Source organism: Microtus oregoni, unplaced genomic scaffold (genome assembly GCF_018167655.1).
Source record: "Microtus oregoni isolate MIOR12 unplaced genomic scaffold, Mior012 000042F_ref0000377, whole genome shotgun sequence".
In the NCBI taxonomy this organism is placed as follows: domain Eukaryota; kingdom Metazoa; phylum Chordata; class Mammalia; order Rodentia; family Cricetidae; genus Microtus; species Microtus oregoni.
In genome coordinates this window covers 2,734,231-2,760,168 of record NW_024543209.1, presented here as the reverse complement: position 1 = coordinate 2,760,168, position 25,938 = coordinate 2,734,231, and the positions used below count along the sequence as shown (strand labels likewise).

The 25,938-nt window shown below is 44.9% G+C and overlaps 1 protein-coding gene across 3 annotated transcripts in view; it reads right to left on the bottom strand.

Moving 5' to 3' along the window:
• Positions 1-25,938, bottom strand: part of Atxn1 (ataxin 1) — a 382,090-nt gene that overhangs the window by 131,832 nt on the left and 224,320 nt on the right. For 2 of the 3 annotated variants that reach the window (XM_041632783.1, XM_041632784.1), the window contains one exon: positions 10,972-11,095. The gene's annotated coding sequence lies outside the window, so the exon portion shown is untranslated. Of the gene's footprint in view, positions 1-8,615; positions 8,816-10,971; positions 11,096-25,938 lie in introns of those variants that run through there. The other variant, XM_041632785.1, reaches the window with a different exon arrangement.

Here is a 25,938-nt window from a genome sequence, read left to right as displayed (position 1 = left end):
TCTTTTTAGGAGGGAACATAAAAACACTAAGAAAACATGGTGGGTTATGTATTTCATGCACACACAGAGGCCCTTCCCATTTTTTCTCTGTGACATTTTAAATGCTGATGTTATAACCCAGAGGGCTGAGAAATAGCCTCATTCCCACCCACCCAGAATCACACAAGTTTCAGGGGCTCAGACTGTACTTATGAAAACCACACGTTCTCTCATGCTCGCTTATTTGAATTTAGTAAAATGAAACACTAATTTCCATTTTTGTATATTTTAAGCGCTAATGCTGAAAAGTATATTATAGGTCATATTTGGAAATTAGAGGGTTAGCATTGGTCCAATCCAAGGTTAGGGTTAGGAAGCTTTCTGAAGAGAGTTTTCTGACCACCTGGGGCACATCGCCTATTTTGAGTTTGGGAGGGGGTGGGGAAGAGTGTGGGAAAGAAAAGGGTTGTTGGCTGGACTGACCTGTGACATTAATATGGACAGTCACATTCAGAGACCGTCTCTGAGCCAGTACTCTCCTGGGTCCTGTTGGCAATCTATAGTCAACAAGAGCCTGGGGAACTTAATAAGAGCTGGTGGCAGGGGTCAAGGCCCTCGCCTGAGCTCAGCTCTTCCCCCAGGATCAGACGTGGACAGGTCCTCAGCCTGTGACTTTCTGCTGTACTTTGAGAATCCCCAAGCTCTTTCTGGTCAGAAGATTAAAAGCACTCACGATCTCTGCACCACCACTGAGTTGTGCTGGTCCTGTTTGCTCTTAGCCATCCTTGGGACATCTTTCTGGGGATGATCCTAAGTGCTTTTAGGCTTTGTGTTGCTAGGCACCCTATCAATCATGTTAGCATCCCCCTTAAAAGCTTTCTGTGGCCATTCTCCCATCTTTAAGATATGCTACAAGCCAGGTGTGATGGCTCAGAACTGAAGTACTAGCACTCACGAAGTAAAGGCAGGAGTCTGGTCTACAGGGTGGAGTAGTGACCTCTGGGCCAGCCAGGGCTACAGAGGAAGACTGTCTCAGATACACACATATACATACATACAGAATACCCTTAAACCCCCAGAGCTTCATGAAAAGAGGTCTTATGATCTCACCCCCTTTGTCATTTCATACATGCTCTTGTCTAGCCACTCTCAACTGCTGCAATTTTCCAACAAGCCATATTCTCTTAAATACGCTTGGCACATGTTTCTGTGTGCTTAGAGCCAGAGGTTTGCTGGACCCCCCTGGGTTGAACCTACTAGGCAATTTGCTATTGGTGGCCAAAGAGAAATTAACACACTCATGTGAGTGAGACTTTCCCTCCTTTGCTGCTTTTGGGACCCTATGGGATTGCAGTACAGAGAAGCTCAGTTTTAGCTGAGCATGGTGCTTCACCGTGTGCCATCCTAGCACTCGAGTAGTTGAGACAGGAGGATTGCTATGGGCTACAGTGTAAGACCCTGTCTCAGAAAACAAACACACGAAAGGAGGAGCAGGAAAAGCAGAGGGGACAGAAAGTCTGACTAGCTTACTAGAGTATGAGAGATATCTTGGGGCAGAAACAAGTCGCGACTGATGATCAAAGGTTTCTTGGGCTATAAAACTTTCTTAAGACCATTCTAGAGGAACAAACTTCAGCCCAGCTAGCACAGAACAGAATAGCCCAAGTGATTCACAGAATTATAATATGTCATTGTAAGCCACTACACGTTGGAATCACTTGTTACATGGTATATGATAACTGATAAACCCTAGTTTTATGATTAACACCTACTCATCCCTCAGGTCGAGGATGAAGACCTGATCCCAGAAGATACCACACTGATTTTCATCCACAGGATACTGTAGACGCCGCTGGGAGAACTCTGCTCACGCTATCAGGAGTTGCTTATTTTCTCATTTCCACCTCCAACCGCAGTGATAGAAAGTTCCTTATCTGTTGTGGATGTCCTGCTTTTGCAAACACTCAGCCAATGTTTGCTAGAACAGGACAGAAGAACGCATAGCTCTATCTTCAGGCTTTCTTCTGCCTTCCAGGGCAGAGCAGCAGTTTCCTTTGCTGCTACCTAAATCTGGTAACTACATCAAATGTATCATCACGTGTTTCCGTTTCAGAGATCCACTCATAGCAACAGCCACTGGGAATCTCCCTACACCTTATATAGGTGAAACTATTGCATCTTCCTAACTCTGCCTTTCGGTTTTACTAATACTAAAAATTCACCTAAAATTCCAGGGCTTCTCAGCTTAAATACACAGGTAATGACAACAGATCTATCACTCCTCGGCTACTGAGATCCCATGGAATCTGGTACTGCAGAGTGGCAATGGCAACTGTCTTTGGAAGACAAGGAAATCAAGCATGGGAGAGTAGCTTGTTCATGGTCTCAAGAGGGGTGGGAAGGGAACTCTAGCCACCCATTCTTGGCCTGAGAGACCTGATAGATGGAACCCAGGGGACCCCATGCCCCATTATTTAATTCATATCTATCCATGTGGTCGCTAATGAGAAGCTGAGGAAGAAGAGGCGACAGGCCTCCATCTACCGTGTGCAAGCTAGCTTGTGAAGTATATGAAGTGTGAGGCTCATGAGACCTAACTTGGCTATCACTGATCTCACCAAATTTCTTTTTAAAAAGCAACCATCTTGGCCCGGCAGGTAAAGATGCTTGTTGCCGAGCTGGATAACCTAAGTTTAATCCCTGAAATCCTCATGGTAGAAAAAAAAGAATGGATTTCCTCAAGATATCCTGACCTCTAATGTACAGAGGGGCATGTACACACACGCACACAGACACGCACACACACACACAGACACACACACAGACACACACACAGACACACACACAGACGCACACACAGACGCACACACACACGCACACAGACACGCACACAGACACCCACACATGCGTGCCTGTGCACAAATGTGATTTAAAAATAAAGAGCTGCCATCAACTCTGGATATTTCAGCCTTCTAGCTGAAATGTCACTCACATTCATTGTATTTCTTGATCATGCCAACACGAGGGAACCATCTTTATGCTAGTGAGCCATTAATGATAATGAGTACTTCTCACAAAGTATTCAATTAGGAATTATAGAATCATCCCTTAAAACCACCCCTTCTATAGTGCGGAGATGCACTTAGAGGTATTATTATTCCAAGTACACAGAGCGTCTTCTATCATGTAAATCATTGAGAATAATAAGCAAGCCGGGCATGCTGCACACTGTCTAACAAGCCGGCTTTACTTGACTTCTTCTGTTGCTTTGAAATGGGGACTATAGCCCCGTCTGGCCTCAAACCCACTATAGTGTCAAGGATGACCTTGAACTTCAGATCCTCCTTCTTTCACTTCCTCAGCCCTGGGATTTTAGGCCTGTGCCCCCATATCCAGTCAAGTAGTGCTGGGGATGGAACTCAGGGCTTTTACATATTAAGAAAGCCCTTCACCAACCGAGCTCCCTCAGCCCCTGATTTTGTTTCTTATGAAACATGTAACTGAGTTGTTAAAGTGCAAACCACTATCTCTGGGGTTCCTTTTTTTCACCAAAATTATGTCTCTTAGTTCAAGTCCCAGGTCTTATTATTTATCCCTGACTGCAGAAAAAGGCACGAGCAGTCATTGAACACACGAAGGATGCTAGACTTGCTAGGTGAGATCTCACCCGTGTCACCATGATGAGGGAAGTCACACACACTTGCCTCAACTTCACTGTGACCATGCAGAGCAACAAGTAACACTGCAACTCGAGAAACGGTGTTAATGAAGAGACAGGTGAGGATAGGTTTTCCACATCACTGTGCATCTCAAATGCCTCAGTCAGCCTTCTCCATTTCCTTGGTTCTTCATCTCCTGGCGAGGGCCCACCTCTAGTCTCTCTCTTTGTTAAAAAACAGTGCCTTGACATCTCTAGGGGAAAATGTCAGGTAAACTCACCAGCCAAGCTTGCACAAGAAATGGTTACAGAACTTCGCAGGACTACTCAGTTTGAGACATAAAAGCTGGCAAAGCCTGGGCTAGAGACGCAGCTCTGTGGTTAAGAGCACTCGCTGCTTTTCCGAGGTTCTTAGTTTAGTTCTCAGCACCATGTCAGGAGGCTCACGACCACCTCAAACTCCAGTTCTAGGGGATCAGGCACCTTCTGCTGACCTCTGTGGGCACTGCATGCACAGATAGATGTGCAAGCAGGCAGACAGACATACAACGCACACACAAACAACTTTTTTTTTTTTTTAAGTAGGCAAGGTCAAATGAGGCCACCAGCTTTTAGGATTTCTATGTCTGTTTGGTTTCAAGTTAGAAAATAGCAGGAGTCATTTGATGCCAGGTCATTGTGGTAATAATGGGCAGAGGGGGGCTGGTAGAGCAGAACACAAGCTAAGCAGTGTTCGGCTTCAGGGCTGGGCCTGGAGATGGATTACCAGGGCCCTTACACTGGGAACTTTCAGGCCAGACCAGTCAACAGGAAAAGGAGGCAAGATCGGTGGTTTTGGTGTTCCCTTCACTCTTCCTCAATCTCCTGACCTTTGCTTCTGCCCAGCGCCCAGCCACAACTCTGAACACTAGGGCTAATTATCAACCGAATACTAACCCAGTTCACACGAAAAACTGATACTATCAAATGTACTGAGATCCCAAACGGGCCAGCCTCCTGTTCCCACACGCAGCTTGGATGATCCACTAGTTGGCTTGCCAGTCTCCATGGGAAGGTAGCTATGCCAAACCCTGTGGTGTTTGATCTTCAGTAAACGACACTCCCATGATACACCTACTAAGTGACATCCTCTGCCTGGAGGCTGGCCCAGGTGAAGGAAATGGAAAATCCTCTCTGTGCCAGGTGCCTGCCAGTTCCCTTCTGACCCCCACCCCCAGAGGCCACCCACATCCACCGCCACTCTCCGAGTTGCCTCTAGGGAGGTGCCAGCCAACAGGTTGCTAAGACAACCGGCATCAAAGCCGAGGCACAGAAATAGATCCCCAGGAGAGTTAGGAACATGAACTGCAAACCCCAATGGCAGCCCTGAGACACCCATGGCTAGTTACTCTGAACCCTAAAGAAGCACTGAAAAGGGGGCAGGAATGGACATAATGATTCTATTCCAAACAAGGAGGGCCAGCAGCTAAGCCATAATCCACTGCCGTTCATACGTTTCGTTCATTAGTCCCCTGAGAGTTAAGGGAAGAAAACTGTTCATAAGGACAAGTGGGAGAGCCAGGGACAGGTAGAGAAACTGAGGTGGCTAACGAGGAGGAGAAAACTTGGTTCCACAACTAAGAAAAAGCATCCTCTTTTTGAATAGCAGCATCCTAGTCTTACTGCTCCATTCCTTGAAGAAAGAAGGCAAGAGACTTAAAAACTAGGGCTCTAAATGATGGGAGAGAAGGACCTTGTGCCCAGTCCTTTGTTCTGCAGGCGTTTTATAGTGCTTAGAGAGCGAAGCAATTCACAGAGCCCCAGGCATGAAGAATGCCTATCACAGTCCCAGAATTTAGCCTTGGAGACGCTTAAAAAGACAAAACAGAACAGCAGCAGCAACAAAAAACTTCACCCCTGTGAAAGCAACAAAGACTCCAGAAAGGGAAAAAAAAAATCAGAAAAGACGAGAAACCAAATAGAAACCTTTAGAAAATGATTTTAGCAAGAGGGTTTTAAGATGGGCAAAATAAAGTGTTCCAAATGTTGGTAAAGATGGCGGACATTCTGAAGGAGACAGTGGCATCCTCGAGCTCAGGGACTTATGCTGGAGGTCTAACAGCCAGTTCTGCCACCATCACCACCAAAGAAGGTAAAAGTTGGCCAAGGGCCTAATGAGCATACTCCAAATAATTTGGCTGAGTTACCAAAACAGAATATTCGGTTAAGCTGAATATGTGGGTACTTGCTTGTAATTTCAGAACTTGGGAGGGGGAGGTGAGAGGATCAGGAGTCAAGATAATTCTTGGCTTTAAAACAGCTTAAGGCCAACCCGGGCTACTGGAGACCCTGTATCGAAACACCAAACATCTGCGAGGAAAGATCATTATGTGTATGCCATCCTATTTCTATTTCAGTTTTGGTGACTGTACTGAAGGCAATTGTTTCAGGAAGACAGGCACAAATACAGAAAGAAACAAAGACTTTAAAAGACTAATTTGCTTCAAAATAGGCTTCAAAGAGTGCAGTTTTCTGCCTCGCCTAAAGGGGTTCTGTACTGCAAACTGTTTTCCCAGAATCTTGTAATGTAGTGAGAGAAAATTAGTCAATTTTTTTCGATCTGAGATTCTTTGTAGTGATAGCCCAGTGTACAGCACTGCATCCAGCAGATTCCTGGTCCCACAAGCTTCTAACAAGAATTGCCTGGCTCTGATGGCTCACAAACCCTGCCACAAAAGCACCTAACAGAAGACTTATTTTCCAGTGTTTTATCTGTCCTATGCCTTCTTGGGGAACACAGATTTATGTGTTAAGCTTATTCCCCTGCTGGGAGGTGTAAGTCAGAGGCTCCAGGAAACCTAACTCTGAATAATTCTGAGTAACCAGCATCCCTTTTAGGCACCCTGGAGCACCTTGGCATATCCATCCCCAATGGGGCTCTTCTGAGATTACCTTCCAAGGACAGTGAACAGAGATGGCTCCATCCTACACCCTGGACTGAGAATTCATCCTGGTTCACAACCTTCTCTTAACAAATAGTATTCTACACTTTGACAGGATGCACACACTTTACCTTGGCCCCACTCAGTTAGAAGTCAGCATGGTCAGGTTGCTATTGTTCTTTCCCCAGCCATTCCTCTCCTCCATCCCTCACCCTGCCAAGCACACAAATATGGCAGAAGTTCACAAACTCTCTTCTTCCCAAGGATTCTGGGTGATCGGTGCTCTTTCCTTTTGTAAAACTGCTGGGAAAAGTGGTGGCTTCACACTTGGGGAAGAAGGTGCTGAGGAGAGCGAGCCTGTGCCTGTAATGGCTAGACATGGCCCACCAACTCTAGCAGCAATGTTGGAGTCTACTTTCAGAAGCAGTAGCCCTCAGAAGGGTCTCAAGAAAGCTTCCTTCTCCGGGGAACATACCAAGGCCATGATCTGGAACTAACGGGATTGCCAGTCAGTGGGGCTTGAGGAAGGTGAAGGAAGAGATTGAGATGAGCAAAATGACAAACCCTAGTGGAAATCCTTCTGCTCCAGAGTGGAAAGCACTAGACAGAGCTTCCTCGCCTCTGTCATGTGAAGGCCAATCTGCGATTTCAAACAAGGACTAAACACATGGAGTAAGTCCACCCCCTAACGAGCTAATAATAAATCCCCCCTTATCTATTTCAGAATGTTTTTTATGACCATCTTATAGAAATTGGTATCACAGGTGCAACTCTAGAACTCCAAGCTGACAGACACATCGGGAAACCATTTACATCTCTTCGTAGAATGTACACATGCCATTCTTACTCTGGGGACGAGAATCCACAGCCCATATCTCAGCGCTGTTTAAACAGGCTGAGCAGTGTTTGCTTCTGTTTCTTCCCAGACCTACTCTAAGCAGTGCTCGAGGCATGTACTGTGACAAGGGGTCAGATAAACACACAAGCATCTGCACACCTTTATCCCAGCCATCCTCAAAGGCAGGGTGATATTTTACCTTCCTAAACTCATTTCTGGTCGCTTCCCCTCAAACACTACGGAGAAGAAACTGGGTCTTGTATCAGTCAGCCCACCTTATCTTCCCTCTAAGTGCTTTGTGGGGGCAGAATGCTACCCTTGACCTTCTACACAGGTAACTTCTGGTGCCATGGCCCAGTTCCACACTGGGAATAAAAGGGAACTCAAATGTTTGTGGAATGGCAAAAGAATAAGAGATTAAAAACATCACCATCCATAGGCAGGCAGTACAGGCTGCTCACAAACAAGAGACCACAAACCACTCAGTTGGGAAAGAGGAGGAAATGGACTTTTGTGCAGAATTTTGCTTTTTAAGTATCAGGAAATCCCCAAGTTCACTGACAGTTACTCTAAAACACGATGTCCTTAAATGCTTTCCTTACCCACACTTACATCATATATATCACTGACATTTAGCATCTACTTCTAGGGAAAAAAATTGACTAAAGGGAGCTAGGGAGATGGCTCAGAGGATAAGACAAGGAATCTCCAACACTTACATAAAAAGCCAAACATGACCACGAGGATACATGTTACCCTCGAGGTTGTGGTAGGCCATGAAAGCAGGAGGATTGCTTGGGCTTGCTAGCTGCCAGCATCCATATGTTCAGCTTGTATTAGCCCATGATTCCAGTTGCAGGGAATTTGATTCTTTCTTCTGGCTTCTGAGGACATGTGTACTGATGTACACATGCATACACATAATTTTAAAAATCTTAAAAACTATTATATGTATTTATTCATGTGTATGCATGTGCCTGTATATATTTGGTCAAGTATGGGGAGATCAGAGGACAGTGTGAAGGAGTTGGTTCTCTCCTTTGGTCATGTAGGGCTTGGGGATTGGACACATACTGCTAGGACAGTTGTGAACGACTTTGTTAGGCCCTCTTGACATCATAAGACTACACTCAGTGTACTAAAACCAAAGCACCCGAGAACTAGGTTGTAGCAAATCATTGATGGTTTATGAGGTCAAGAGGGTAAATGAAGATCTGACCTGCTTCACAGCAGAATGATGTCCTGGTGACACTACACACAAGATGCTAGAACTGCAGGAACCATCAATCTCAGTTTCTCCTGTTGCCCATCTTGAAATGGGTCTCCAGGGGTGCTGGGGCCCAGGTTACACAGCTGCCAACACTGAATGCAAGATGCAGGTCTCTTGACTCCTCAATCGCCTTTCACTGCCTTCCTCTTCTTGTGCGAGGCATGATGCCTCTCTACCCTCTGAAAGCCAGGTGGAGACACCTCCAGGGGTAAAGGCCAGCTGCTAGGAAGGAAGAAGTTGACAGATGGGAGAGGCTGCTAACGAGACACGCAAGGGGGTAAAAGCAATGAGTAATGAGTCTGAGGTAGAGTCTGTAAGAGCTGTCAGGCCCGGGGTTCTTTGTCAATGCTGTGGCAATTATTGCTCACGATGTAGGACACCCACGCTTAAGCCTGTCTGTGTGCAAATACATATTCCCTGAAAATAACCTGCATTCCCCACTTGTAATGCCCCTCTGTGGCACGCTAGGACTAGTGAGAAACAGAAGGCAAGGGTTAAAAGGGCGGAGCGCAGTTAGGGGAGGTGGCTGATACCGTATTTACTAGTGGAGAGCTTCCCTCCCATCTCAAGTGATGCGCTTTTGAAAACAAAGTTCTTGGCATGCTTGAGAAGCTCTCTGGAATTTCACATTTTCTTCCTCTCAGCTTCGTCTGTTTACAGAGGGACTTTCAAGTGCCCTTAAGGTTGGCCACATGGCATTTCCAAACGTAGATTTCAGGACCTTTGAGAACCTCACGTAAATGCCTCAAGTCTGCCATGAGCCCTTCAGAGCAAAGGCGTGAAAGGAAAACCCACCGTGTTAGGCACAAAGCCAGCCTTATCACAGTAACTGTTCTCATTTCAACTAAAGTTAGGCCTGAAAATGACTTTCTATAAGACATACACTTCCCGTGAAAACAGCACCTTTAAAAACATCACTATGACAACAAGCTACCTGGTGAGCACATGGGGTTTGCAGTGAAACTTAAAGCCTACAGGGCCCCAAATTGTTTCATGATAGTGACTAAAACTTTCATGGTAAGAGGGTTTTTTTTCTTTTTATGAAAGTAAATATGCAAGTCTCTTCCCCTGTGTGAACCCTGAGCCAAGCTAGTGGTCCACAGCTAATGAACAAGTACCATACGGCAACCCACGGGTTTGTGAAATGCCAACTTTCTTTGGTGGTGGTGGTGGTGGTGCCTAGAGTTGTCAATATACTCGACCTTAATTGGGCAACTAAGAATAGAAGCCATTATCCCAGAGCAAGTCACATACTTCCAGAATCAATAGGCGCACACCCACAAATGAAAACACACTAAAATAGCAGCACCTTCCGTGAAATACAATGAGCCACCAAGAAAATTTGAATTTAAAGACATAAATTTTTATGTGTGTGTCTGTTACATGAGTGTGGCTGCCAAGCCTGATAACATAAGTGTCCCTGAAGATCATACAGAAGGAGAATCTGCTCCAAAGCTCTCCCCTGAACCCCACATGTAACCTCTCCCCCAACACACACAATCAACGAGCATAATTTTTAAAAAAAAAACTTAAAAAGGTTCAAAACGTGTACTAAATATGTTACAAAATGTGCAGCTACATATAGGTAATGCTCACACATTTTAGTTGAAGTTGGTTCGTTATTTCCTAAAATGTGAAGATACCATTACTCCTTTTCTCAGGGGTGTGCACTGGCCACCCAGGACTTTCCTGTGGTCACCCCCTTTCCTGTCAACACTCTCTCAGCCACTTTATCAACCCCTGGATACTAAACCTCATCAAGAGTCTTCAGCTGACTTGAAGCCCAGTTTACTAATCTCAGCATCGCAGATCAGCACCCCAATAAAGACCTATTATTATTCAGCCAATTCTGAATCAGAGAAGAACCCCAAATAACTGTATTTCCATACAGGTCTGAGATTTTCAAGGTCATAAAAACAAGCAAAAATCCAATATCCTGGTTAAGAAAAAAAAAACCAAGATAAATAATGATAATAGTTATGCACAGAAATCCAGGTCTTTAATCCTCAGCCTATTTATCATCCTAGAAGAACAGCCGCGGACACTCCCCTATACATTTGATACCGTCATCTATGCCAGGGACAGCGGCAGAGAGCCCCTGTATTCCACTTTCATTCCACAAGCTGACCATTAGCAGTGCTCCACAGAGGCCAGGGGAAAGACAAGTTCACAGTTAACACACACAGAACCTCTGCCGAAAACAAGGACTCCACTGGGTGATCACCCAGGGCACACACTGACAGCCCCTCACACCGGGTTCACCGAGCTGTATAAGGCGAGCCTCTGCAGTGCGTTTTTCACTTACAGCATCCACTGTGCTCTGCTCCCAGGAAGCCTCCCCAAGACTTCACCATGGAAACGTCCCTCGGCTGCTGGGCCACGGGTTCTGGTGTTGTCTTTCTTCCTTTCACAGAGACGATGAGAAATACCTGGCATGGAGACAGCCCAGAAGGAAAACAATGGTAAATCCATCCATCTATCATCCAATTACTTCTTCCAACAACCTGGACATCTGGTCAACCAAGGGGATAGTTCACCAAAGACCTTTTCCAGGACCTGTTTTCGTGGTTTTTGTTTATTTTTACTTAACCAAATTTGATTTTGTTCTTGACCCAGAGAACCAATTGTGGCATAACCAGTCTTTCATTTTTCCCCTCTGTCATGAAGTTGAAACCAAAACCAGTTTTAGGAAACGTCAACCCCAACCCCAGGTGAGACACAAAACTGCTCAAAAGAAACCACTTATTTGCTGGTGTGTGCCTGTAATCCTAGCACTGGGGAGGTAGATGTAAGAGGACTAAGTCAGTCTGAGTTACAGGAAACTCTATCTCAAAAAACCTGAATGAGCAAAGACAGAGAGAGAGCGAGTCAGAGTGAGAAACCATTGCTGGGGAATGGCTCCGGGTATAGCACCTGGTCAGCACTCCTGAGTTCCTGGGTTTAATCCGAGCACTGGAAAAACATACACGATCCCAAGGAAGTCACTTGACTTTACGCTTTGAAAAGGGAAGCAAGGACTGCATTTTCGTACCCGTCTGTGTGGCTGGGAAGATCAGTAAGTGCTCTTGAGAAGCACTTGCAGTTCCCCAGAAGACCAGCACGATATCAAAGGCAGGTGTTATTATTGGTCACAGCCTGCTACTGAGCTCCGAGCCAGAGCATAAAAGCTAGCTTTGGCTGGGCACCATCAGCTCTCCCTGGGGCACTCAAATGTCTACAAGACCTAACGGTGCTGTGCTGTGCTGTGCTGTGCTGTGCTGTGGGAGGGAAGAGGGGCAGAATCAGACTCCTGGAATCTCCACGGAGACATTTTCATGAAGAAAAGAAGGTGCAGGGCAGGAAGGGAAAGCTGGAAGGTGTGCAAGGCAGACTCCAGAGCCAGGCAGGGGTGTGACTGTTTGACCCACAGCAAAGGCTCCCCATCAATTCCAGGTCTGTGCTGTTTCCCGTGCCCAATGTGTGCAGGGCTGAGAAACCTTCCATTTGCCTCTCTGCCACTTCTCCCCAGCGACTGTAACACTCACATATAAAGAGGTGGCAAAAGGAGAGAAAAGGACTGGCTCTTGCTGGCTGGTTGCTTTCATGCAAACGCCTGCTCATAGCCCAGTAGAAAAGTCTCTACTCCTGGATGTTTTTCCCACCTTACTTGCAGACCCAGGGGCAATCACGTTGGTATTATGCCCTTGTGCTGCATCAAGGAGCAACAATAGAGGGATAAGAATGAATGTTCACCAGGGGCTCCGGGTGATGACGGAAGCATAGATCGCCCACTCCCGTCAGCTTTTCCTTCTCAAAGTCATGCACACCAGTTGAACCCAGGTAGGAATTGTAGTCTTAGCACAGTGGATGTGGGAAGAATGATTTCAGAGAGAGGGAGAGAGAAAAAAAAGAGTGGCTCTCTCAAATAATAAGAATAGCAGCGGTGATAATAAAGACAAGAGTGAAATAATATCAAATCTTAGAATTGGAATGGATAACACTCATCAGTAGAACTCAAAATACATTTTTAAAAAGGGAGAGACAAAATTAGCTCCGAAAGGGGAAGGAGGTGTCTGTTCTCCTGTGATTAATCGTGGCTCCTATAGTGGATCTGGCTTACCAAGTGCTTTCTTATTAATTAGCACATTCAGAGGACAGAATTTCACTTAATGCCACTATACCCAATCAGGGCCAGAACAGTGAGCAAGAGAGCCAAGGGTCCTGCCCTTCTCCCACCAAGAGGGATAGAACATGTATAAGATCTGAAACCTAGACAATCATCAGGAAGGGACATTAGACACTGGGATTAGGAGTGTGGGGCCCAGGAAGGCTGCTGAGAAGCCAAAGGTGGAATTTAGCACCGGCAAAGCTGGAGGTTCGGCTCAGTGGCAGAGCCCTAGTCTAGAAACAGGCCTCAAGTTTCAGCCAGAGGAAACAGGCTGAGTGTCAGTAGGCCTGATCCAGAGCTGCTTAGAGGGAATCCTTTAAGTCTCCATGATGAAGAAATTAGTAACAACGATCTCCAGCGACATCAAAGGATGCATTCTTCCCTCTGACTACTATACCACTTCAGCGAGACAGTAATTTCTGTCAGGGAGACCCATGCCATGTCGGTATTGCATGTGATGTGACAGGAAAGAAGGTCCTTGTCCCCTAAAGTACTGAAGGCCACCCCATCATAGCAGTGAACTGAAAAGCTGTCTTGTTGAATGCAGGTCCCAGATGAAGAACATCCACTCAAAAGGGGCTAAGCCTGCAGGATGGTGTATGTCTATAGTCTCAGAATTTGGGAAGCTGATTGAGGGAGGTTGATGAGTCCCAGGCGAGCCTAGGCTGCAAGGTAAGCATTAGAATTGCAGGTCAGTCAGGGCCTGTAAAGTGAGACCCAGTCTCAGACAAAACCAATCCAAACCAAACAACAAAAATGAAAACCACATATAAGGGCCCAAACCTTTTGTGATATGCACATTTCTGGGGGAAGGGTTGACAAAAATCAATTTGCTTTAGATTTCAAATTTCCCCTTGACTACAGGGATACATACATACATACATACAATGTATATACATATATATATGCATGTATACTCAGAGATGTGTGTCTTTGTTTTTTTTTTTAAAATATTTCTTCTCCTGTACTTGATGAGCATTATGGCCCGCTCCAACAGCACCTACTGCTTTCCCTTCTGATTTGTAAATTGGGACTGTTTTTTCTACCTCAGTGAGGAAGGGAGCATGCGTAGAAAGATGTGAGTCATAGGAAAGCTGTGCTCACGGCCACTTTTCCTTGTTCTTATCATCCCATATCTGGCTCAACTTAATTTTTCCGTTAAGAAAAAATAATCAGGTTTCGTATTCTCCAAACTAACAGTATTCCCCAGGCAGGCTCACTCAGGCTATCTGCATGAATGGAGTCACTCTGAAATCCCATCTGAAACAAATTTGGTCAGCTGATCCCCGAGCCTCTTGCCATTTAAGACAGCCAGGATAAAGTGTGATTTTTTTTTCCCACCCTACCAGCTCCTCAGAAAAACAAAAATACCAATAATACTCCACCTGCAGGCCTCAGAACATGCATCCCCCTGATAGTTTCGACAGACTTCCGCAAACCCAGAAAGAAGAGAGAATGCCAAAGGCAAGACTCCTTGCAGCCTGTTTGCTCCATGTCTCACCATGAGAGCTGGGGATGGACGCCAGGCTGGCAATCTCATCCCCCAGCCACAGGATAAAAGGGGCACCATGCCAGCGTCTCCTTCCCTTGGATGCTCAAAGTACTTATAGTCTCTACTGCACATTCTGAGCTGAGGTCGTTTTCAAGTCAGCACTCGGGTATATTGTCTTTGTATCCTCCATCCGATTTATTGAAGCCTTGAAGGCTCAGAGACTTTATAAACTTGCTGATTGAGACCTTGCCGTGGCCTTCTTATGCAAGCTTCTAATAGCTGCTCGTGGGAAGAGCTTGAATGGAGAAGAGATGGCCCACAGCCCACACCTGATCTAGAAGATTTTAACCCTTCCTGTTAAGGACTTACTCCTCTCCAGCTAAAATTTAACTCCTTCTCTGCTGAGAGTTCTCCCCCCACCCTCCTTTCTCTAAGTGTAAGTACACTTTAATGCGGGTACGTGTGGAGGCCAGAGGACGACTTTTGGGGGACCTTCACTGGCCTGGAACTCACTAAGTAGGCCAGCCTGGATGCCCATTGGGCCCTGAAGATATGTGTGTGTGTATATATATATATGTGTGTATATATATATATATACACACACATATATATACACATACACACACACACACACACACACACACACACACACGTGTCTCAGACTCCCCAGTGCTGGGATTACAAGTTAGACTCTGTTTTTTTCCTCTTTGACACGGGCTCTTACTGTGTTGCCCTGCCTGGCCTGGAACTTGCCATGTAGACAACACTGGCCTGGCATTCACAGAGCTCTCACCTGCTCCTCCTCCTCAGTGCTGGGGTTAACAGTGTGGACCGCCATGCCTGGTGTACGCAGCCTTTTCTCTAGTAGACTCGAGAATGAATGTGGGTCCTCATCCTTGGAAGGCAGGCACCTTACTGAAGGAGCCATTACCCCAGCTCCCTGGACGCCTTCACCTTTACTCTGCTGTCCAAGCGCTTGGAGCTCTGACATTTCCCATTCCAATGAAAGTCTTCCACAGAACGGAGGAGGACAGTTACGCTGGGCTTTCTCTTGCTCTTCGAATCCCTCCCTTTTTATTCATTCGCGGCCTCTGAACAGCTGCTCGTTCCTTCGCAATTGTTTACCCACGCGCTGCACAGTTTTTGCCAGAAGGAGCCTATATCCTTGATTCTCAGAGTTTCCAACGCTCCAGCAGCTGACACCTTATCCTGGGTGGAGTAGACCTGGAGATTCCTGAGGGGATGGAACCCACACCAGACTCTGCTGGAAGCCATCCCTAGTCCTGCTGATTAGGAAAGTCTGGGTGGAAGCCAGAGCGCCTGTAGTCCTCGTGAGTTTCCAGGTGAGGCTGATGCCGCTATTCTGGGGGCCACACTCTGAGATCTGCCTCTCTGAAGGTTTTCCCTTCCCTAGCACAGCCAGATGGAAGTGGATGACTCTTATTCCCTTTAAGACGGCTATCTTGGGAGGAAAGATAATGGCATAGTGCAAAGATGCCAACTGATCTAAACAAACAAACAAAACCAACTCTTTGCACTGTTAATGTACACATAAGATCAGGGAAACCGTTCATGAACTTCCTCCATTCGAGACCTAAATCCATCCTCCTGATAGCTGCAGATCTTTCTGAGGTCAACTCGGCCCTGTATCCCTCCTTCTTTCCTTTCGGACTAGAAACACTTTCCCCCCGGCATGGTGTCATTTATATTTCCTGAAAGACATCCACAGTGCCCTGGAAGGTTTCCAAAAGGCTTGCTTTGCACCTTTATCAGATTTACCAGGGAGCAGGTGGAAAGGCAGTGCGAATCTCCCGTCACCGTTTCCACACCAGTATCTTACAGGCTGGGAGGCTGGTTTCCACCATGATTTTTGCAGACCATCTCTACTCTTTCAAAGGTCATCGTTGCATCTGCCTCCCAAATGCAGTGACCTTTCCCCAGGTTTCATCCTAACTAGTTTCTGATCTAATAGCCAGTACGGTTTGCTGGTGCTTCCTTCAATTTCCTTTTTGTTATCTGATGGACTAGCATCTCCCCTTCACGCCCACTCACCACCTCTCCCCTACCTCTCTCATACACTCCTGCCCCATCTGGCACCTAAAGTTCAATTTATCCCTGGAGCTTTCAGTTGGCACATGTGGCTCTTTGCTGGCCCCCACAATTGGCCTGTCTCTGATGTACCTACACATCTCCTCTTAGGAACTTTCAATGCAACAGTCCCCCTGATCTGAATGCTGTGAAGGTATTTTACATCTAATTCAGATCCAAACCTTAAACTACAGACAGGAGTTACACATGGTGGCTCAGACCTGATTGGATAGGCCTTCCAAAGGACGGGCTCAACATGTGAAGGGACATGTTGGGAGGGGCAAAGCCACATGGTGTTGAACCAAGGAGACCAAGAATGGCACCCATTGCACAGCCAGTGACAGAACAGGAGCCGGAGCTTAACAACCCTGAGGAAATAATTTTTATAAATGATCACGCGAGCTTCGGCAAGGAGCCTGGGCTTCAGGTGGGAAAGCAGCTCAGGCAACACTGAAGTTTTAGTCTTGAGAAAATGGGAGCAGGGGAGCTAAGGAAGCCATGGATGAGTAAAGACTGAAAGTGGTGCAAGCCATTATCCTTTTACAAATTGTGTGTAGTCGTAGAAATCAATACACGCCGTACAATAGATTCTGATTAATGCATGAGTCACGTTTAAGTGTTTTTGAGTGTGTGTGTGTGTGTGTGTGTGTGTGTGTGTTTTAAGTGAGACAGTATCTTAGGTAGTCCAGGTCTTGAACTCCTGACATCAAACATGTACTGTGAAAGTCAATTTTGCTCAAAACTTCCCACTCAGCCCTAAACCAGCTCTAATTAAGTTTCTAATTCATGCCAATGGCACTGTTATCCTTTCTTCCTCCCATGGTGTGTCGGCTGTCAATTCCTACTCTGTGCCCACTCTATTCTCACAGTCACCATGCTGGTCCTGACTTCTCTTCTCTTAGCAGTTCACACTGCTCTGCATGTCTTCGGGGGTTCTCTCGCCAAAAGTAGTTACTCTCATGGTTTCAAACTGTCTGAAGTAGCCGGTAGGCAGTGTAGCTTCTCCCTGTCACATGTCATGCCTTCACTGGTCCCTACATCTACTGGAATCTTCCAAAATCTCTTTATTTGAAGGGCATAGTTTAAGACCAGTTCCCACCCTTTGGCCCAGCCTAGCTTCAAAAATTCATAGGCTAGCAATCCTCCCGGCTCAGTCTCCCAACACCAGGGTTCTAGATCTGAGCCATCAAGACAGCCCAAATTCCCTGGCTAATGTTTTAAGGATTTCAAAAGGATTCATTTTGTATGTCCATGGGGAGTACACAGGTGCTACAGAACGTGTGTCTATATGGAGATCAGAGGACAGCTCTCAGGTGTCAATTCTCTTCTCTGCCAGGTGGGTCCCAGGAATGGAACTCGGGACATCAGGTTTGCTGGCAAGAACCATCACCAGCTGGTCCTTACTACCCACTGTGTTTAGGACTTTTATGAGCTGGTTTATCCTACGTTGTTTCTTCAGTAAGGTGTTTTTTTTTTCTTTCTTCCGGTGGTGCTAGGGACAGGACCCAGAGGCTTGCCCATGCTAGACAAGGTTTTGCTGCTGAGCAGCAGTTACACAGTCCAGGGTGTGTGCTCTGGGTCAGCCACACGGAATCCTGACGTCGTCTTTGAGAGTCCACCGCTGTTCCGCATATCGGAATGCAAGACATCCATTCCTCCCAAGCCCAGATTTTTCCCATGCTTCCCTTCATCCTCCTATGCTACCAGTTCTCGATCAGAAGTGCCATGGTCTTACACACGAATTCCTGCAGATTTTATTTCGTTTCCTTGGAGGCAGTCATCATTTTAGTCCGTCTCTGTCTCCCAAAAATAGTTGACATCTTCCTGTGCTGATCGTAGTGACTTCCACGAACAAGAGTCTGCACCTGTCTGCTTTTCATAAGTTTTTGAGTGCCTTTTTTTTTTCTTAAAGAAATTTTCTTTTAAATCGTGTATATATTTGTGTCTGTGTGTGGCTATGTGGGCATGAGTGCAATTGCCAGGCGGGCCAGAAGAGGGCATCAGATTCCCTAAAGCTGGAGTTACAGGCAGTTTTGAGTGGGCACTTGAGTGCTAGGAACTAACCCATGGTCCTCTACAGGACAAACACACTTTTTACTGCTGAGCCATCTCACAAGCCTCTGGAGGGCTCTGTAAATGTAAAGCACTCGATAAATTCTTGCTTGCTAACTGGGCATGTTGGCATATACCTGCAATGTCAGCACCCAGGAAATGGAAGCAGGAGGATTGCTGAGTGGTTCAGGCCAGCCTGGTCTACACACATCTCATTACATGAAGGTGAAGCTTTCTGCATGTGTCCAGGTTCCGTGGGTGTGCATGTCTGTGAGTGTGTGTATGTGTGCAAGAGTGTGCATGTGTGAGTGTGTGCATGCGTGTGTGTATGTGCATTGTGCAAGTGTGTGTGTGTGTGTGTGAGAGTATGTGTGTACGTATGCGTGTGAGTGTTTGTGTGCGAGTGTGTGTGTATGTGCGTGTGTATGAGTGTGTGAATGTGTACACACACATTCAGGCCATGACTTTTTACTGGTGAGAAGCAAAGTTTGCTATGAAATATAGTGATACATCCAGAAAAAAACGGGTCTGCATGCCAAGAATAAAATGCAAATAAGATATAAATTCAATGGACAAATGCAGGGTATATGGCTAGTTCCTAGTTTATACTCTGGGGAATTACTTTAATGACAAGACAGCTTATGTTTCTTGCTGAAAATTTACCCCTGGGCTGATTTGCTTCTCTTCTGGACTCTTGTGGATTGCTTAGGGCCTACAGAAGATGGTACTGTGGCCCAGGAGACAACGAATATTGATCTAGAAGTCTGGAGACCACCCTGTGGTCTTGTGTCCTCTGGGTTACAAATGCCCTTTCTAGTGGCCATGAATCACCACACACCTTTTCTCTGGATGACAGTTTTATTCGCTTATTTTAATTTAAAACTTTTGGGTCTCAGATAACTCAAGCAGACATGTAACTTGCTATGTAACCTGAGGTGACTTTGAACTCTTGGTCCTCTTGTCTCTACCGAGTATTATAGGGGTTATGGGCATGACCCACCAGCCCTGGCTTTATGCAGTGCTGAGGGTGAACTTGTGATTGAAACACTCACTCCACAAACTAAACTAAGAGCCAGTCTCTTCAACTCCTTTTCAACCATCTAGGCAGCTGTCTCCTTGCTTCAAGATCTCATCTGATGCAATAAAAAGCAAAGCATTGTAAGACAAAGACAGCATTCTAAACTTCTTGCCCTTTAGAAGAGGCTTAAGAAAATGATTCTGGCTTCAAAACTGAGAATTCAATGGGCTTAACTGTGAGCACCAGGTACCAGGAATGCGACTTGGCGTGGAGCCTCAGGATTACCTGTTGGAACACCAAAGGCAGGAGGACTTTGATGTGGCTTCTTAGGTGCCAGGTAAAGTACTGAGAGATGCAGTTATCCTTTCTATGAATGTGGACTTTAACTTGACACCATATTTGGACCAAATATTCATTGTTGCGAGGACTGGAGGGAGCATGGGGGAGGGGCCCTGAGCGTGAGCGCACACGTTCACAGACCAGTTTGCAGTGATTACACTTGCCACGCAAGCAAAGCGCTGTGTTCTACTCGCCATAGCACTGCTAACTCAAAGAGGCACTGCAGCCACTACTTTCTGAGTCAAGGATCCTGACAAGATGCATTTGGACTTTGTCTGCAGAGTCAAGAAGTCCAGTTAAAACATCTGCTAATCCTGCTTCATTGAAAGTCCCCAGGAATTTCTTTCCGCAATGAAGATTCTATAGGTTTCTTGCTTCCTGTTTAAAGCGGAGCCTGGCGGTGTTGTCCTTAACTGCAGCAGCGCTTAGGAGGTGGAGACATGGGGACCTGGAGTTCAAGGCCATTGGCTACATACTGAATTTGAGACAAGCCTAAGCTATATATGACCCTGTCTCAAAAAAAAAAAATCTTAAAACCAAGATAAATTAAAGTATTTAAAACCTTTTTAAACAAGCGACATCTGTTTACCAGCAGCTGTTTCCCGAACATGTTCTCAAGCAGGAGCACTGCCCCTGTGGGGATCACAAAAATGACTAAAGGGGGTTCTCCACTGTCAGGAGTTTATCCTAGTAGCAAGGCTCAGGGGATTCTCTCGCTTACAATGCTTCCCGTATCAAGAAAGGAGACAATCTCTCTCTCTCTAATTGTTTTGTAGAATAAAGCTCTCAAAAGTTCATTTTTGTTACCTTTTTCAGGCAAAATAAGAGGCCTTTTACAAAAATTCTATTGCTAAAACAATGGAATTCTCCCGGGAACGGCTTCGTTATGGAGATGCAGTGACAGATTCTTTCATGCAGCCAGGCAGAAAAGTGTGCGCTTAGAAAAGACATTCCAAGCACTCAAGTGTGTGTGGGAGGACAGAAGATGCTATTTTTAATTCCGATTGCAGCATTTCTCTCCTGCGGGCCTTTCAGCATAATCATAATCATAATAAGACTGATCTAAAAAGAAAAAAAAAAGATTTCCATTCCTGCTGACCCCAGCAGAAAAAGAGAAAGAGAGAAAGAAAGTGGAGATTAATACAGGTTGCTTCTGCTCTGAGACTTGGCTGTGGGCTCAGAGATTCCCCCTTCAGAGCGATCAGAACTGAGACTCTGTGCCCCCCATTTCAAAGCATTGAAGTTCTGATAGTAACAACCTAAAGCCCTTTCAGTCCATCCACATTTCTGTACTTGTGACTTTCCCACTGTTTGGTTTTTGTAGGAATCTCATGGGTCTGCCAGGAAGTAGCATGTAAGTTCCTGCATCTGTGCCTGAGAATTAACATTTGGTGATCTGCGTGAGCTAGCCTGGTGTAAAGGCCACGTGGGACTCCCAACATCTAATTTCAATAAAAAGACACCAAGAGGCACCCAAGTTGACACACATGGAATGTTCTAGGTTGCTGGTAGAACGTGGAGTGATGCATGCAAGGAAGCCAAGACCAGGATGAATAGTTTTGCAAATCTGGGTCACATCGGTAGTTATATATTTAGCTATTTAAGGAACTTGAAAACTGTTACCCAGCCGGGCTATTGATACTGAATTTACTATCAAGGTTGAAGATTTGAGGATACTGAGCATGTTAGCTCAGTTAGTAGGGTGTTTGCCTAGCACGCACAAGGCCCTGGGTTGGCATATACCTGTAATCAGCACTTGGCAGGTAGCCTAGGAGATCAGACGTTCAAGATCATCTTCAGCTACCTAGCAAGTTTAAAGCCAAACTGTCCTACGTGAGGCACTTAAGACATTCAAGATTCCCATTGGTCTACATACTAGCTTCTTATTGTTTTTCTTACTATCACCACCCTACTGAGTGTGAACTTTGGTTTGATTTTTTACTTCCCCGAATACTAAAGATACCCAGTGGCTTTTCATGTATTTCTGGACCATTTCTGTATCTTTTCTTTCTTTTTTTAAAAAAAAGATGTTTATTGAATGCTTTTATACATTTTTAAACATTGGTTTATTTATTAATTAATTTCCAAGTTATAGGAGTTTTCTATGAATTCTACAAACTTGACTTTTATCAAGCAAGTGCTTCATACACATTTCTTCCAGTCTGTGAATTGTCTTTTGACTTTGCCCTTTGAATTTATTTCAATGAAGTACAATCTATTTCTACTTCTGTTTCTTGCACAAAGCATCTTAAAATTCTAATGCCAAATCCAAGCTCACAAATTCCCTCCATGTTCCTTGTAATGGTCTCTGCAGTCTGAGCTCTTACATTTACATCACTGATCTACTTTGGACTTTTGGTACATGGCATGAATGAAGGCTCTAATTCCCTTTTGCATGTATACCATGTGTCTTTCCCAAGTGTTTCAGCTCCATTGGTTGAGAAGAAGTAAGAGCAGTTTTGAGTGGAGAGTGATTACAGTCCTGACTCCTGAGAATAATTTTTGTGTGTGCATGTACACACACATATACAAACATGGATATATTTATATACACAGTCACACAAACACACATGTATATGTATAGCAAATTAAATTTAATTAACTCAAGTTTAGCCTATGATGAGCATATAAATCTTATTTTTACCATCTCACATTTTGAAGCTCTGGCCTCAAATTTTCTGGAACCATGACCCTCCAGTTATGAGCTTTTGGAGCAGCTAACAAGCACTTGGGTGGTTCATTTGCAAGGGCTGATATTCCAAGACTAAGATGTAGTCTGAACTAGCTTTGTTTCCTAGTCTTCAAGTCCCCTTGGTTTTGTACTCCACGCCCCTTCAGTGAACTCCCCCTTCCTTAGACATCTTGAGACTTGCACAAATTTATCATTCATGCCCATTAAATCTGGCTCTCAAAAGAAAACTCAGTGATCATATTCATATAAAATCATGTATGAGAAAGAGGAACAAAATAAATTGGGCATGATGCCTAAGCCTCTGTTTAAGAAAAGTAAAGTTTAGCCTGCAGAATTTCAGGTTTCATCCACACTCAGCATCAGTACACAACCCCGGCTGCATGTTGTAGTTTCCTGGAGAGGATGAGAAAATGGTACCACCCATGCTGTGTGATTTTGAAAAAGCTTTGGGTGGGGGCTCTAATATGCAGCAAGGTGGAAAACCACAACCCAGAGAAGTCAGTCATGAGAGCTTGCTACTTCTCTCAAAGGTAAGCCCTTTCATGCCACCAACCACCACTTAGACGGTCAGAGATGCCATCTTTGTTGGACACCATCTACAGATGGAAACACCTTTGTCTTTGTAAGTTTTGTTTTGGAAAACTCACAAAATTTGAAGTTACTCTATCACCTCTCATTCAATTTGCCCCCAAAACCTTGAGAAAGTTGCTTACTATTTTCCTGTAGCAGATGAGGAAAAAAATGAGACAGAGTGAGCAACAGCCCAGATGGCCACATAACCCGAATGCAGCACATGATAGATGCACGTACAATCCTTCCATGTGTGGTCAGACAATTTGCCACCAAGTTTGTGAAGAGAATAGCAAGGTCACATCGCAAACCCAGCATCTACACTGTGAAAAGGGGCTGGGCGTATTAAGAAGCTCTTCTGTTTACCATGGTGCTACATCCTGACAAACCCATTGAGAATGGAAAAATACCATAAATCCAGTTAATGCACAGAACCTAGGACCATTTGGTCTAGCAGGAGGTCCTGCACAGTGTCTGTCATTTCCCTTATTATCATAGGGCTCACTATAACTGAAGGATCACTACTCATGTCTAGCACTGGGCTTCAAGGGAGTATCTGAATTCAGGAAAAGACAGCACCACTCCAATAATGTAACAGGGCTTTCAGAGATATAGAGGAAGGGGGAACTCCTTCTGATATGTGATAACACTAGAACAGTGGGTCATAAAATTCTTATTATGATGTAAAAATAGTAAACACCGAGGAAGCCATCACTGCACTTATGAGTCACTCCAATGCTCACATATTGTTATGAAGCCTAATGATTGGGAAATGGCAAGACTAAAAGATGCAAGGCAAAAACGCCTAGCCCTTAAAGGCATAGCTTTTAGAATAGAATAAGGCTTCCACCTTATAGAATCTTATTCAAAGTAGGAGTCCTGTTACCAAACTTTTATCCAATACTAAAGCTAAAACTGGCTCAATGTAACAACATTGGCACTAGGCACTGTGAATGGAGTCAAGTCACCCGGTCCTCTTCTCTCAAACTGGTGAGAGCCAACAAATGTGTAGGTGTACATACATGTGTGCGCACACACAAATGGACTACCCTGAACTGAGGGAAATGACATCTCTGTCCTTTAAGAGGTTCAGCATCTTCCTTCAGACATGGAATGGAGGGATGTGATGGAGTGCTTCAGCAGATATGTATGATGAAGTGGGGGCCGTGATGGAGTGGAGGAATGTGACTGACTGGTGTCTATGATTCACCGAATAAGGTAACTGGATGAATTTCTATGTATCAGACTTAGCAGTCAGCAAGGAGGGAAGGTTTGCTGGAGGTTCACTTAGGCCAGTATCAGAAGTTGGTTGAAGGGGAAAAGTTTTCACACGTGGGAGTTGTTCCTGTTTGTCTCCTAATGGGAGGGGATCTGTCAACTTCCTTCCCCCTAGTGAATCAAGACTCTCCTCTTCAAAACCATTCTCTGTGCACTCAGAATTGCTGTACTTTTAAGTTAACTACTTCCTAAAGTGATGTTTAAAAATTGACATCTTCAACCATTACAGGCTCAGAATGTATCTAACTTTGCAAAGTCTCATTGGTTCCTCAAGAGTACTACTTTAAAAACCACACTTGACAGCCAATCTCGTGAACATGATTTGTACAGAAATCGTGTTCAAATTATTTTATATCAAGACATTTAAGAGAAAAATGTGGTTTTCTTTGTAATAGGCTAAAAATAGCGTTATCCTTTATCTTCAACAGAACATGTACATATGCTGTCTAAGCTGCTACACTTAAACAAATTGGAAAACAGTAGGGTTCTGGCTATGGGCCACACAGAAACAAAACTTGCCCAGAATATCATCTGAAACATTTAAAAAGTACAATTAACTGTTATTTTCCTCAAAGTTTCAATAGTGCATGTAGAGCTGATAGAGAGTTAGGAATTGTCAGCAAAGCCCAAGACAGCACCTCACGAAATCTGACATGACGGAAAGTGGACAGGAATGCCAGGAAGAAGCTATTTTAGTCCTGTTTCAAGTAAGGAAAAAAATAAATAGAAAGACTGAAGTAAATCATATAGTTTATATACCGAGTACTTCTTTTTGAGTTAAGGCAATATCATATTGAAACTATCCCTTTTGATAAATTTTTGCTAAATATCCATAATCATATTCCTATAATACAACAACATATTTCTATGAAGACCTACTGTGCAAAGTACTGTGAGATGAAATGTAGCCATTACTTTGAACATAGAATATTGATCCCACTGATTTTGTGTGTGTGTGTGTGTGTGTGTGTGTGTGTGTGTAGTACATATCTACATGTGTGTGCAAGCATGAGGAGGCCAGAGAGCAATGTCAAGTGTCTCCCTATATCTGTGCTCCACCTTGGTTTTTGAGACAGAGTCTTTCACAGAACTTGGGACTCACCCATTTAGCTAGGCTGTCTGATCAGCAGGCTCAGGGACACTCCTTTTTCTACCTCTCCAAGGCTAGGATTGCAGGTACACATATCACCCTGTCTAGGACACAGGTACACATATCACACTGTCTGGGATTGCAGGTACACGTATCACCCTGTGCAGGATTACAGGTACACGTATCACCCTGTCTAGGATTACAGGTACATATATCACCCTGCCTAGGATTACAGGTACACGTATCACCCTGTCTAGGACACAGGTACACATATCACCCTGTCTAGCATCTCATGTGGGTGCTAGAGATCCATCTCAGGCCCTCAAACTTGTATGGCAAGCACATATCAACTGATCCACTTTCCTTCCCCAGAAGTTGACTGGGGCTTGTTGATGTGGCCAGGCTGGCCAATGTGCCTGACTTTTTATGTGGGTGTCAGGAACCAAACTTGGGTCCTCCTGCTTGTGTGACAAGCATTTTATCTACTGAGCTGTCTCCTCCAGCCT